The sequence below is a fragment of the Pygocentrus nattereri genome, chromosome 9, assembly GCF_015220715.1.
Source record: "Pygocentrus nattereri isolate fPygNat1 chromosome 9, fPygNat1.pri, whole genome shotgun sequence".
Classification (NCBI taxonomy): domain Eukaryota; kingdom Metazoa; phylum Chordata; class Actinopteri; order Characiformes; family Serrasalmidae; genus Pygocentrus; species Pygocentrus nattereri.
In genome coordinates, this window is record NC_051219.1 from 46,362,585 (window position 1) to 46,375,084 (window position 12,500).

Genomic DNA, 12,500 nt, shown 5'->3' on the forward strand with positions numbered 1-12,500 from the left:
GTGATATCCATTTTAGCCCATAAGGATAAAACTGTAGGCTGCCAATATTGACTGACGTTATACACCCTTACTGTACAACTGCCACAGAAAGCGCGCTATAAAAGCTTCTCACCTGAGAACCTGACACGGTTCAAGTCAGATTTCAGAGGTAAGCCGTAAGTGTATATACTGAGGATTTATCTCAACCCTGGACTTCCCCGTGACTTTAACTGGAATCGAGTTCTTGGTCAGATTAAACTAATATAGATCTTTTGGCCTCAAGTTTAACACTAATACGTACGATTTTCATTTATTTAAGTGATACTTTTTAATTCAACAAACAGGGAAATTTCACCTCCACATTTAACTCATCTGTGAAGTGAAACACCACATACACACTAGTGAGTACACACACACACACTAGGGGGCAGTGAGCACACTTGCCCAGAGTGGTGGGCAGCCCTATCCATGGTGCCTGGGGAGCAGTTGGGGGTCAGGTGTCTCGCTCAAGGACACCTCAGTCACTTACTGTCGGCTCAGGGGATCGAACCGGCAACCTTCTGGTCATAGGGCTGATCTCCAGCCCACGAATGCCCCACAAGTAATTTGCACAAATACAAGTTTATCCCACACCATGAAGGGGCAGCAACTAAAAATGGGGAAAAAGTCTAGAATCGGTCCAGAAACAAAATATCTGGGCCGTCCACGCCCCCAAACCTAACCCCTACTGAAGATCCGAGGGATAACCTGAAGGCGAAACCAGCCACTGTTGGGTGACTTTCACAGAAAACTCTGACTGTGTTAAAGCAATGATTTCAGCTTAACTCTGATTAATTTAAGTGAGGACTGTAACGGTGTTGAAGGGCTCTGCACAGTTTAATGCTGTCAGTGGTGAAGTGAACTAAGAACAGCAGAAGTGACGGCTGGAGCAGAAGTGAAAGCATCGAGGCAAACGCGATGCCCCCGCCCGAGGACCTGAATCGATACTGTGTGTTGAGGATGAAGCGCTGTTAGTCTAATGTGTATGACAACAGAGCCTGAAATACTCCTAAGTGCTTAAATGCCTATTGACTTTGATGCAGCCCAGCACTCATTTCCTGAGCAGTGAAGAGGGAGAAATAGTGAGATAGAGAGGGATAACGTGAGAGGGAGAAAGAGAGTAGGACGGCCTCATATCTGCCTGAATGTACAAAAGAGCTGTATGAATATCACTTTCTGTCACTCGCTATGGCGAGAGAGGGAAGAGAGGGAAGAGAGGGAAGAGAGGGAAGAGAGCGAAGAGAGGGAAGAGAGCGAAGAATGAGGCCAGTGCTGTATATATTGTCTATACTAGTATATAAGGTAAGTGACCACAACAGGGAAATTTCACCTCTGCATTTTAACCCGTCCGTGCGGGCACACTAGAGGGCAGTGAGCAAACTTGCCCAGAGTGGTGGGCAGCCCAATCCACAGTGCCCAGGGTTGGGTGTCTTGCTCAAGGGCACTTCAGTCACGTACTGTCAGCTCAGGGGATCAAACTGGCAAGCTTCTGGGCACAGGTGTGTTTCCCTGACCTCCAGCCCATGACTGACCCTAAAGAATCAGTACTATTACTATCAAATGAATATATCAGTATTTATGATATTAATCAATAACAAAAACTAACCGTCATGTACAATACTGTGGAAAAAAGTGAAAAAAAAAGGTCTGAAAACATCCACAGGTGTTTCTGTCCATCCTTCCACTGTGAGAAGACCACTCAGCACTGTGGGTCTGAAAGGATGTGTAGAAGTTAAGCTGTTACTAAGAAAGAAAAGGAAACAGACAAAATCTAAGAAGCTCCTGGTATTTTTAAAGAAGCAGACTGGCCACCCCAGAGTCCAGGCCTCAGCATCACCTAATGGTGTTGGGATTACTGGGAATGTGAGAAGCAGAAAATGACACCAACTTCTAAGACTAAACGCTGGAGGTCTTCTTGCAGATTTCTTTGAAAAACTGAAAGCAAGTCACCCCTTGTGGTCACTAGAGAGCGGAAGCTATAATAAAGTCAATGGGTGGACAAATTATATTACATTAGGTTTAGTTGGTGATTGGATTTCTAGATGATTGATTTAAAAACCAATATTGCCAAATTGAGGTTCAAGAAGGTGAAATTGTTTTATTTTAAAACACCAATAAATTGTAACCCTTAACATGTTTTTTCAAGTGTAATATATCTGTAAAAACCAGGGACACAAAAGTGGACGTTTGTTTAGAATGACCCTTAAATTTGTATTATTTGCTTTGTTCTCACACTGAAATATGAAGAACTTTAATGTAATAGCAATTTTGGCTGGAAGTCAAATAAACGAAGGGTGGTCTCTGAATACTGTAGCTCATTTGGTGGGTGCTTCATACAGTTCTGATGAAAGGAAGAACCTCTACAATTCCGTGTAAAGTTCCCTTTGGTGTAATTTTAAGATAATTTTTAGTGATGTATTTGGAACATGATATCGAATTTGGCCCAGCCCCAGATGAAACAGAGGGTTGAGAGAGAGGGATGAGAGCGAAGAGACGAGGCATGGCGATGACAGGGAGGGCTGAGCGAGAGGGATGAGAGAGCTTTTCTTCTCCCCTCTGCTCTCGTCTCTCGTCGGCTGGCGAATTAAAGCTGACGCTCATGCAGATGAACAGCGCCGGTGCAGGTCAGTCCTTCATAGTTTAGAGGCAGCACTGAGTGATCTGAGCTTTTAAGCTGTGAATGACTGACACACTTCTGGTGAGCAGCGCTCAGGGGTGTCAGCTCGTCTCCACAGTCAAACCTGTGAAACTCAATTATCACTCACATCTTCCAGGCCAGGCCTTTCCCCCCGCACTCTCTCTCTTTTTGCTGAGGGGATCTCCGAAGCCTTTTACGTAACCATGGCGCTTCTTTCTTTCTGAAGCTCTTCCTCGTGCCCACGTTCTGCACCGGTGGGGTTTGCACTCCCTTTGTAAAGCCTCTCTTCTCCTCCTCTCCTCTCCAAACTCTCGCTCTCTCTGCCGTCTTCTCCCGGTGCCGTGTTAATTATTGAGGGAGTTTTATTCAGCGAGCGGCGCTGCTGCCCAGAATCCCCCCCGCCGCTCTCACATCTCCCATTCTGACATTCTAATCCGAGGGGGGCTCTAAAACAACCCCCACCCCCACACCCCCGCCCTCATAGATAACTCAGCATATCTGCATCAGTTAGGGTGTGACTCCTGCGCTGCCTTTCTCCGTCCATGCTTTGTGCCTGTGTACGTGCTTTTGTACATTTTGATGACTAACTTTGTAGGGAAACCAGAGAAAACCAGAGCCAGCCAACAACTTCAACCTCAAAACCCTTAACTGTTCAACTAAAGCCATTTCTATCTCTAACTGAGGTTACCGTCAGGGTTCGACTCCGAAAGGGTGCCTACATATACTATTGTAAGTTTGGGCCACCCTGCCAAAATGGCCATGTATGTTTGTACACATAGCAAATATCAAAGCACGGTTCATTTATATTTGATTAACTTTGAAAACAGAAAGAACAGCAAAGGATGCACACACATCCATGTATAAGGTGCCTTAGATCTATTATGCCTTCCCAGTTTTTCTCTTGTTGCAGCTTTTTGTGCATGAAAGAAATGGTAGTTAAGGCGAAGTGTGGAAGATCTAAAAGACCCAGAAAACTCTCAGATAGAACCGCTGACCAGAAAGGCAAAACAAAGCCCCCCATATAACAGCGAAGCACCTGCAGGAAGGTTTAGCTGATGCAGGAACCTGCTGCTGTGCAGAGTTATTTACACAAACATCATGTGCTCGGAACAGTCATCAGAAAGGAAACCTTAACTGCCTGCTCATCACATAATTCTACACATGAACTATGCAAAACAACGTCTAGATAAGCCAGAGGCATTTTTGAATCCAAAGCTCGGATTAAAGCTTCCATTTAATATCAGCAAATTCTAGGAGAAAATGCAACAACAGTCAAGAGACCGAAGCAGAGAAGAGGCTGTCCTTTACAACTGGACAGTGATCTAAACATACCTCAAAATCTGCCACAAACTACTTCAAAAAACACAAGCTGAAGCCTTTAAAATGATCCTCACAGCCGCCTCGACCATCTGTAGGTGGATCTTAAGCATGTTATGCCTAAAAGACTGACCAAGAATATTCTGTGAGGAAAAGTAGCTGAAAATAAATAAAGTAAGACTAGAAAGTTTTCTAGCTGGCTACAAGTAGCAGTGCTGGACAGTAACTGAGTAACTGAGTAACTGAGTATCTGAGTAAATGTAATTGGTTTCTGTACTTTAGTATTTTTGGTGTATCTGTACTGAAGTTTCTCCGTTCTGGACTTTCTCCTTTCACTCCACTACATTTCAGAGTCTAATATCCGACTTTTTCCTCCTACATTTTGAGAAATCTGTGGTTCCTTTTGGTTTCTGTGTGTATAAAAACGTCACATGTCAAAACGAAAGAAGCGCAAAGCCAGAGCACCAATCAGGGCCCAGCGGTCACTTTGTTTAGAGCTGGTTTTGACCTGTTGGTCATACCGACCCAGTGCAGCACGCGGTTCAACGTCAGCGCAGCAGCGTAAAACTTTGGGAGAGTCTGTTCAACATAAATGATGAACTAACCTAACTTTGTGTAAATAGAGCTCAATATAGAAATATGTCCACATATGCAGTCGAGACTGACGCGGCTTTTTTCTGAATTTCTACAAACACCATTTCATTTTATAGTAAATGAGTTTGGGCTGGTTTATGTTTATGAACAGACGCCTACAGATCAACATAGTAAAGGAGCTCATCTGTGATCCTGAGTTTAAAGCCAGTTTTTATTCAACTTAAACTTGGAACTAAGTTGTAAATAAATCTGAAACTGAAACTTTGCTTGTGTGTAAAAAGTGATTTCAGAGCCACTCGGTTCTCCCTGATGGAAACTGTTTACCTTCAGTGTTTTGTGCTTCTGATCATTTTAATAGACGTCAGCGTCACTAATTAATGACGTTCTATTAAAAGACTGGTTTACCAAGAGAGACGCTGGAGGACTTTCACCTGAAATGAGTTCATGAAGCCAGTCTGGTTATAAAAATGATAACAGGACATCAGAGCCAGAATTACTCTTTTAGTACTTTTACTTTATACTTAAGTACATTTGAAGGGAAATACTTTAGTACTTTTACTCCAGTGGAGGTCTAAAGGGAGGAACTTCTACTTTTACTGGAGTGATATTTTACCCTGGGGGTCTCGACTTTAACTCAAGTACATGGTTTGTGTGCTTCGTCCACTGCTGGTGAACAGTGTCTGCAAGTTGTGATGCCTGTCAAAGGGGGTCTTTCTATGTATTGACTTAGAGGGCTGTCCAAACTTTTCATGTCTTAATTACTTATTTCCTATTTTTACATTAATCAAGTAAAAAGTAACTTTAATATTTGCATAAATCTGTTATTTTTAAGAAATAGCTGCAGTGGTGTTTTTATTTTATTTTCACTTCAATGATCAACAAAATGTGAAATTTGGCCAAGGGTACATATACAGTGTATTTCATGCACATAGGGCAAATGTATGACCCTATGTCCTGATACATATACAGACAAATGTGTGTCTCCAAGTAATTATAATTTATATGAAAGATCCAATATTATTAGATTCTTCAACTAACAGAACTGTTATCACTATTATTGGTATAAAAATCATTTTATTAATTTATGGTGCAACAAAACAACAGAACTCATACATGGATCAGGTTGTAGCTGTAATATCAAAACTCATTCAACTTGAAAGTGGACCTGATTGAAACACTGGCCGGATTTGGACGGGTAAACACTAAAGTCGCTCCTCACGCAGATCTGCTGCGACATTTTTCAGCTCTTTCTGCAGTTCCACATCAGCCGTGACGACTTAAGGCACCATAACAAATAGCGGTCAAACGGGTTTACACCTTTTAGGAGAAGAAGAGACTCTCAGAATGTTAGATTTCACCATTAGATATTTAAATGGATGGAAATAATATGCACAGCTAGCGTGTAATGCGGAGCTGAGTTGTAAACATTTCACAGAAATGGTGAAAAAAGGCTTGGAGGAAAACTCCACACACTACACAGCTGTACTGATCCCAAGACCTTCAACATGCACTCAATAATCCGAGCATAATCGGATTTCTGCAGGTATCCAATTATTCAAATGGTCATGTAAATCTGATAAAGAGGCTGGATTTTATCAGATTTCTCAGTCCGTGTAAACTCTCACTCTGACTTCCTTCCCATTTCTCAGCCTGCGCATGCGCGAGATCAGACGGTGGAGGTCACGAACGCAGCAAAACACGTTCATGTTACGTTTACGTCGCGTCTTCTGCTGTGAGATTATCGGCTGGTTATAACCAGTGTGGACCCGGAGTTTCCCCGTTATCTGATTACTCAGGAGCATGTTAACGTGTTGATCGGATTCCTGAAGAAGACTTCTTCCAGTCAATTCTTCTAAATTACAAACTAAAAGAGGGCGTGGCTTAGATCTGAAACCTGCAGAACGTGTGTGTATATACTGACCAGACCAGAACGCAGACTAATCCAGAAGTGCTGAAGCATTTCAACATTTATACAACATGTAACCTAGACAGCCAATCAACAGTCTAGATTTTTGAAGAAGCTTGTTTCTTGGCTGATGATGCTGATGAGACTGAAATTTGGCCCTGAATTACATGGATTTTTTGATGCTCTTTGTCACTGAAGCTCACAGTAAAATTCCATGGGGAATTTTTTCATTACTCACATTATTGACTTTGTCAACTAAACCCTGCAGCCTCACTGCGTCTGCGTGTTCCACTAGTCTGTGTTTCTGCACACGCGTACCGCACTGTGTGCTGCAGACGCCCAACAAACACACCCAGAAATCCACCTATTCTCTCTCTCTGGGAAGCACACTGTCCTTCTGTAATCTGCTGGATCCACAGAGGGGCGAGGCAGATGCAGAGTGTGGCTCTGAGAGAGAGAGAGAGAGAGAGAGAGAGAGAGAGAGAGAGAGAGAGAGAGAGAGAGAGAGAGACAGAGAGAGAGAGAGAGAGAGAGAGAGAGAGAGAGACAGAGAGAGAGAGAGAGAGAGAGAGAGCTCTGTCTGCTCAGTCACCCTCCACTCACTGTTAAATATTCAGCCGCTGTGAGGAAGCAGTATGTTTAATGTATAAAGACAGACAGATTAAGACAGGAGGAAAGCCTTCAGGGATTTCTGAAGAGGCTTAAAGGGCTGCGTGGTCCACGTTAGATGGACAAGACATGCATCCCCAGTGCAAAGAGGGATGTGTGTGTGTGTGTGTGTGTGTGTGTGCCTACACACTCATGCACTGACCCATACGTGCATTTCCTTGTGTTCAGGCCTGCGTCTCACTCTCTAGGTCTTCTACTGCCCCTGGTCTTGTGGGCAAAGTACTTAAATCAACACGAAGGTTATAAAGAGGTGAAAAAGTCACTTCTGTATTAACTTAACTACCCCTATCTCATTCTGCAGGGTGCACACACACACACACACACACACACACACACACACACACAGTACTGGAGCCTCAGGCAAAGAAGATTTGATTCCTCCATATTCACTGTCAGATTCTCAAAGATGAAACATGTGCGCTGCTTTAACGCTCCCCGCCTGAAATAACTTCACACTTCAAACTCAGACACTCGCCTAACACGGCATCTCTCCTGTGCTCACATGGAGCCTATAGGTATTTTTTATTTCGCTATAATTAAATGGTTAAGCTGTAAAAAACAGTCACTCAGGGAGGTCTGATGTGAAACGCTGTGGTAGAGAATCAGAGAGAGCTGTTCACAGTGGTGGTGATAGGAACCAGACGTCCGAAGCACTTAACGCTTCTATAAGCTCTCACACACAGTCACTAGACTAAACCAACATGCTGCCTGATGTGTGAAACATCGCCTTATGACCATTAGTTTGGCCTAAAACATAATTCATTCACGCATGTTAAATAATCCGTAACACTTTACTGTAGGGTACAGTTCATAAGGCTACATGACACCCATATAAGCTTGTCGTGACAACTGACATAGACCTACAAAAGTTTATTAATGCCACCTGTCATAAAAGCTACTTTAGCTAACTTTGATCAAAATTGGCAAATGTAACCTTTATAGCAAATGGAATGGCCTTTATAAACGTTTATACAGGGTTATATCTGTTGTCATGACAAGCTTATGTAGGTGTCATGTAGCCTTATGAACCGTACGCGACAGTAAAGTGTTAATCATTGTACCTTATTCCACACCCCCACCTCCTGCTCTGAGATGAGCGCTGAGGTGCTGCACTGTCCTGTCTGTTTACTGTGTCTAATGTCTGTTTATTTATCGTGTTTATTGTTTGTTTCTAGTCTGTTTTTTTGCACACTCACGGCCGCACGTTGCACTTTGAACTGCTTATTCTGTTCCTTGTTGCTCCGTGATGTTCCTGGAGGATCCTAATTTCACTCCACTGTGTTCTTGTACAAAGATGGAATGACAATAAAAGCCTCTTGACTTGACTTGACTTACCAACATCACACATAAAAACTCAAAGGTCATGGGTTAAGAAATAAATGCCGATATTTATGTTGTAGACACTTTAAAGGGAAAGTTCTTCAAGGGTTCTTTGGTAAAGGCTTCTAATCTATTTAATGGTTGGTTCTGTTTAACACCATGAGTTCTATATACATTGTTAGTAATGAAGGTTCTGTTCAGGTCCATTTCTTGTTCAACAAGGTACAAACAGTGTAAATATTCCCTCAGAGGGTCTACAGTGGGTTTAAGGTCTGATTGTGGAGCTTAAATCAGGTTCTCCAGGTGGTATTTGTTCCTTTTCATAACCGAATGTTTTAAAACAGAGCAGTAGAGTAAAAGCCTGGAGGCGAGGCGAGGCGGGGTGTGTGGAGTCAGTACAGCTTAGAACAGATCATCTCAGTGGATTATGGTTCCATTATGTTCCCTGACTAAATGTACTGAGACGGAGCCTTGAGGGTTCCACCCCAGTGAGGAGAGGAGAACCAACCCAGAGACAGTCTAGTACCTTTATTTCTGAGAGTGTAGAACAATTTTTATGGTTTAAATGAACCACAAGACATTCTCCATCAATCTGAAGAACCATTCCACCACACAAAGAACAGTTTTAGACTGAAATGGTTCCACACAGAACTCATGGTTCTAAACAGAAACAGAAACAGAGCTGTGTTTGAGTTCCTGGTTCTGCTGTAAAGAACTCCAGGTTGATTCATTTATAAAGAACCATTTCCCATCGAAGTTTGTTTACATCTCAGCAACTGGATCATTTTGGAAAGACAGTCCTTAAAAGGTAAAGCTTCGCATATTAAAGGCGTGTTCTGTGTCGATCATGTCAACATCATGAATATTAAACAGCTGCCTACATCGCGCTACAAGGCCAAGAAGTACAGACCTGTCTATCTGAGATTCAGCCCGTTTGTCGAAGCTCATCAGACACAACAGCAGCCGTGTTTAACGAGAATGCCTGAAACCGACGACCACAGTCCACTCGAGACTGGCCGGCGCTCGTTTCCCCCTCGTTAATTCTTTCCCAGTCGTTTCCTCCAAACATGGATTAATTGATCAGATCAGATCAGATCAAACCAGACCAGATCAGATCAGACCAGACCAGACCTGACCAGATCAGATCAGATCAGATCAGATCAGACCAGACCAGATCAGATCAGACTAGATCAGATCAGAACAGATGAGATCAGACCAGACCAGATCAGATCAGATCAGACCAGACCAGACCAGATCAGACTAGATCAGATCAGAACAGATGAGATCAGACCAGACCAGATCAGACCAGACCAGACTAGATCAGATCAGAACAGATGAGATCAGATCAGACCAGACCAGACCAGACCAGATCAGACTAGATCAGACCAGAACAGATGAGATCAGATCAGACCAGATCAGATCAGATGAGATCAGATCAGATCAGACCAGATCAGACCAGATCAGACCAGACTAGATCAGACCAGAACAGATTAGATCAGATCAGATCAGATCAGATCATCTGAAGCCAGAGGCACCCTGGAGTTCACTGTTTCGCGGTGATCACAGCGCGCGCTCCCGCTGAGGCAGGGCACGCGCACGGCGAGCTGGGATGCTGGGCTATTTCTGCTCCGCGGTTCGGGGAACGAGGGGGTCACACGCGCGCGCGCGGCGCGGACTCGTGGAGTAAAAAGGGCTGCGAGGCTATCAGGAAAACCGCGGTCGGTACATTTTTATCCCGTCGAGATCAAAGTTTCCTCAAACGCTCCGACACGGACAGCAGAGCCGCGCGAGCCGCGTGAGCCGCGTGAGCCGCGCGCTTAGTTTGAAAGTTTAGACCCGTTTCAGCCGCCCGTCCCGCGCGGAGGAAGGAGTGTGAAAAAGCCCCTCACCGTGCTCCTCACGCCCCCAGCAGCACCCCCTGCCTCCGGCTGCTCGGCTCCGGCTCCGGCTCTCCTCTTCTACGGAGGTGCCACTGCATAACCCGACCGCCTCATCGCTCGCCTCCGCCCTGCATCTCGCTCTCTGCGCCGCGCGCGGGGCCTCGGCGGGGTCTCCGGTGCTGCCGTAGCCTGTTGGGTCTCTGCTGATGGAGCTCCGCACAGCGAGCGAGCGCACGACTCGGGTTTGGCGCTACGGCGAGAGGAGGAAGCGGGTTTTTGTTTTCCCACCTGTTTTACGACAAGTCACGCCCACTGAGCTGGGATTGGCGGGTTGTGTCCGGCCTCTGCGATGCCATTGGCTAGTAGGGCAGACTCATGAGCGGTCATCCATGAAGCGCACACATCAGTGGCTTTACTAGGACCTCAGGGGCCCCAGCAGTAGATCAATCAGTCAATCACTCGATCAGTCAATCAGTCAATCAATCAATCAATCAATAAATCAGTCAGTCAATCAATCAATCAGTCAGTCAGTCAGTCAGTCAATCAATCAATCAGTCAATCAATCAATCAGTCAATCAGTCCCGTCTAAAATCCCTACATTTTCTTGTTAACTCGCTATTGTTACGTCTCCGGTCGATGCTTTAAGGCAGACCTCTCCACCCCCTAGAGCCCAGGGGTCAAACACAAGGCCAAGGTCCGAGTCAGGCCTGTGGCACTATCCCCAAAGCCCATTTCTCCCTGAGTTGCACCTCAGTTCCCAGCATGCACTGCAACGTAACATTCACTTTGATCCCCTCCTCAACACCATCTATGGGACAGCACCACAAAAACAAACAAAATGAGATGCAGGATGTCCAGTTCGAGCGAATGGACAGTTTCAGAAACCTGGGGACATTTAACCTGCAGTGAATGTAGTTTAGTGTTTAATATAAAACAATTAGTTTGATTTAAAATGGCTTTGAATCACTGAAGTATTACGCGCCTTTTTGCTGTTGTAGTTTTGGCAGTTGGGGTCAAAATGTTAAGTAAAAATAAAATAAAACCCCAGCTGGACGGGTTTGGCGAGATTTAGTGGGTGAGTTTGACACTTTAGCGCCGTGTGCTGCTACAGCACCGCCTGTTGGAGCTGTTGGAGGTAATAATGAAATAATGAAAAACTCCTCGTTCAACTCGCACATCATCTGGTCACTTGTGCACATCAAATCGTCATCTATCATTCCTTTATTCACACAGCAAACGATGTGGAGCACTATAGCAAATGATTCAGTACAGCTGTCTGCTGTTTCCCAAACTCTCACGCGCGTCTGTGATGCAAATCATAATATATTACACTGTTCTCTACTAAACCGTCCTACCCCCCCCGCCCCCCCCCCCCCCCCCCCCCCCGAAACCCCTAGCCAGGAGTTCAGTGTATACATCATTATAATCATGATAGTTAAGCCAGCGGTCAGACTTTAGACACTTCTAGTGGTGATGAGCTCTCAGGTAAATCATGACTGTTACTAATGAAGAGGCGTGTCTGAGGCCCCTTTTTACACCTCAGCAGGAGGATGCCATCTGTGAAATGGGCATAGCTAATAATGCTATTAGACTTGGGGAGATCCAGAGTGCCATTATAGACAACCATGACATAAAACATGCAGTCAGTAAGCATCTCAACTACTGACAGAGTGCTTAGAAAAAACCAGATGGGAATGAAACCGTCGTACCGTGTACCACCTGAAAGGAATGGTGACCGAGTGAAGGAGCTTCGCTATCAGTATGTGCAGGTGAATCATCTACATGCACACAGTACCTGCCCATTTCAGTAAATAGTTCACTGAGTAATGATACAGTACAGTAAATTAGACTAACTTGCACATTTGATGTGATTCGGTTAAGATTAAAACTTTATGTCATTTGTTTTTGTATCTTCTGAGATGTAGAGTAAAATGGAGCTGGAATCAAGTGAGCGACCTCATCGGTTCACATACGTGGATGAGGCTTCAACCTGACAAAAGGCAGAAGGCGTGGTCGAAATATTACTGGACACAGAGCCACTATTGATGTACCTGGCCAACGAGGAGGGAACATCACTATGTGCACAGCCACTTCAGAACTGGGTGGGAGACACAGGAGCTCATTCAGCTCAAGACTCACTCCACCAAAATGACCACAG

At 44.6% G+C, this 12,500-nt stretch overlaps 1 protein-coding gene across 1 annotated transcript in view; it reads right to left on the reverse strand.

The window, feature by feature from the left end:
- The window catches only part of LOC108413848 (calpastatin), a 109,842-nt gene extending 99,243 nt beyond the window's left edge, over positions 1–10,599 (reverse strand). Inside the window, exon 1 of the mRNA XM_037541604.1 lies at positions 10,352–10,599. The gene's annotated coding sequence lies outside the window, so the exon portion shown is untranslated. The remainder of the gene's footprint in view (positions 1–10,351) is intronic.
- Positions 10,600–12,500: the final 1,901 nt, after the last annotated feature.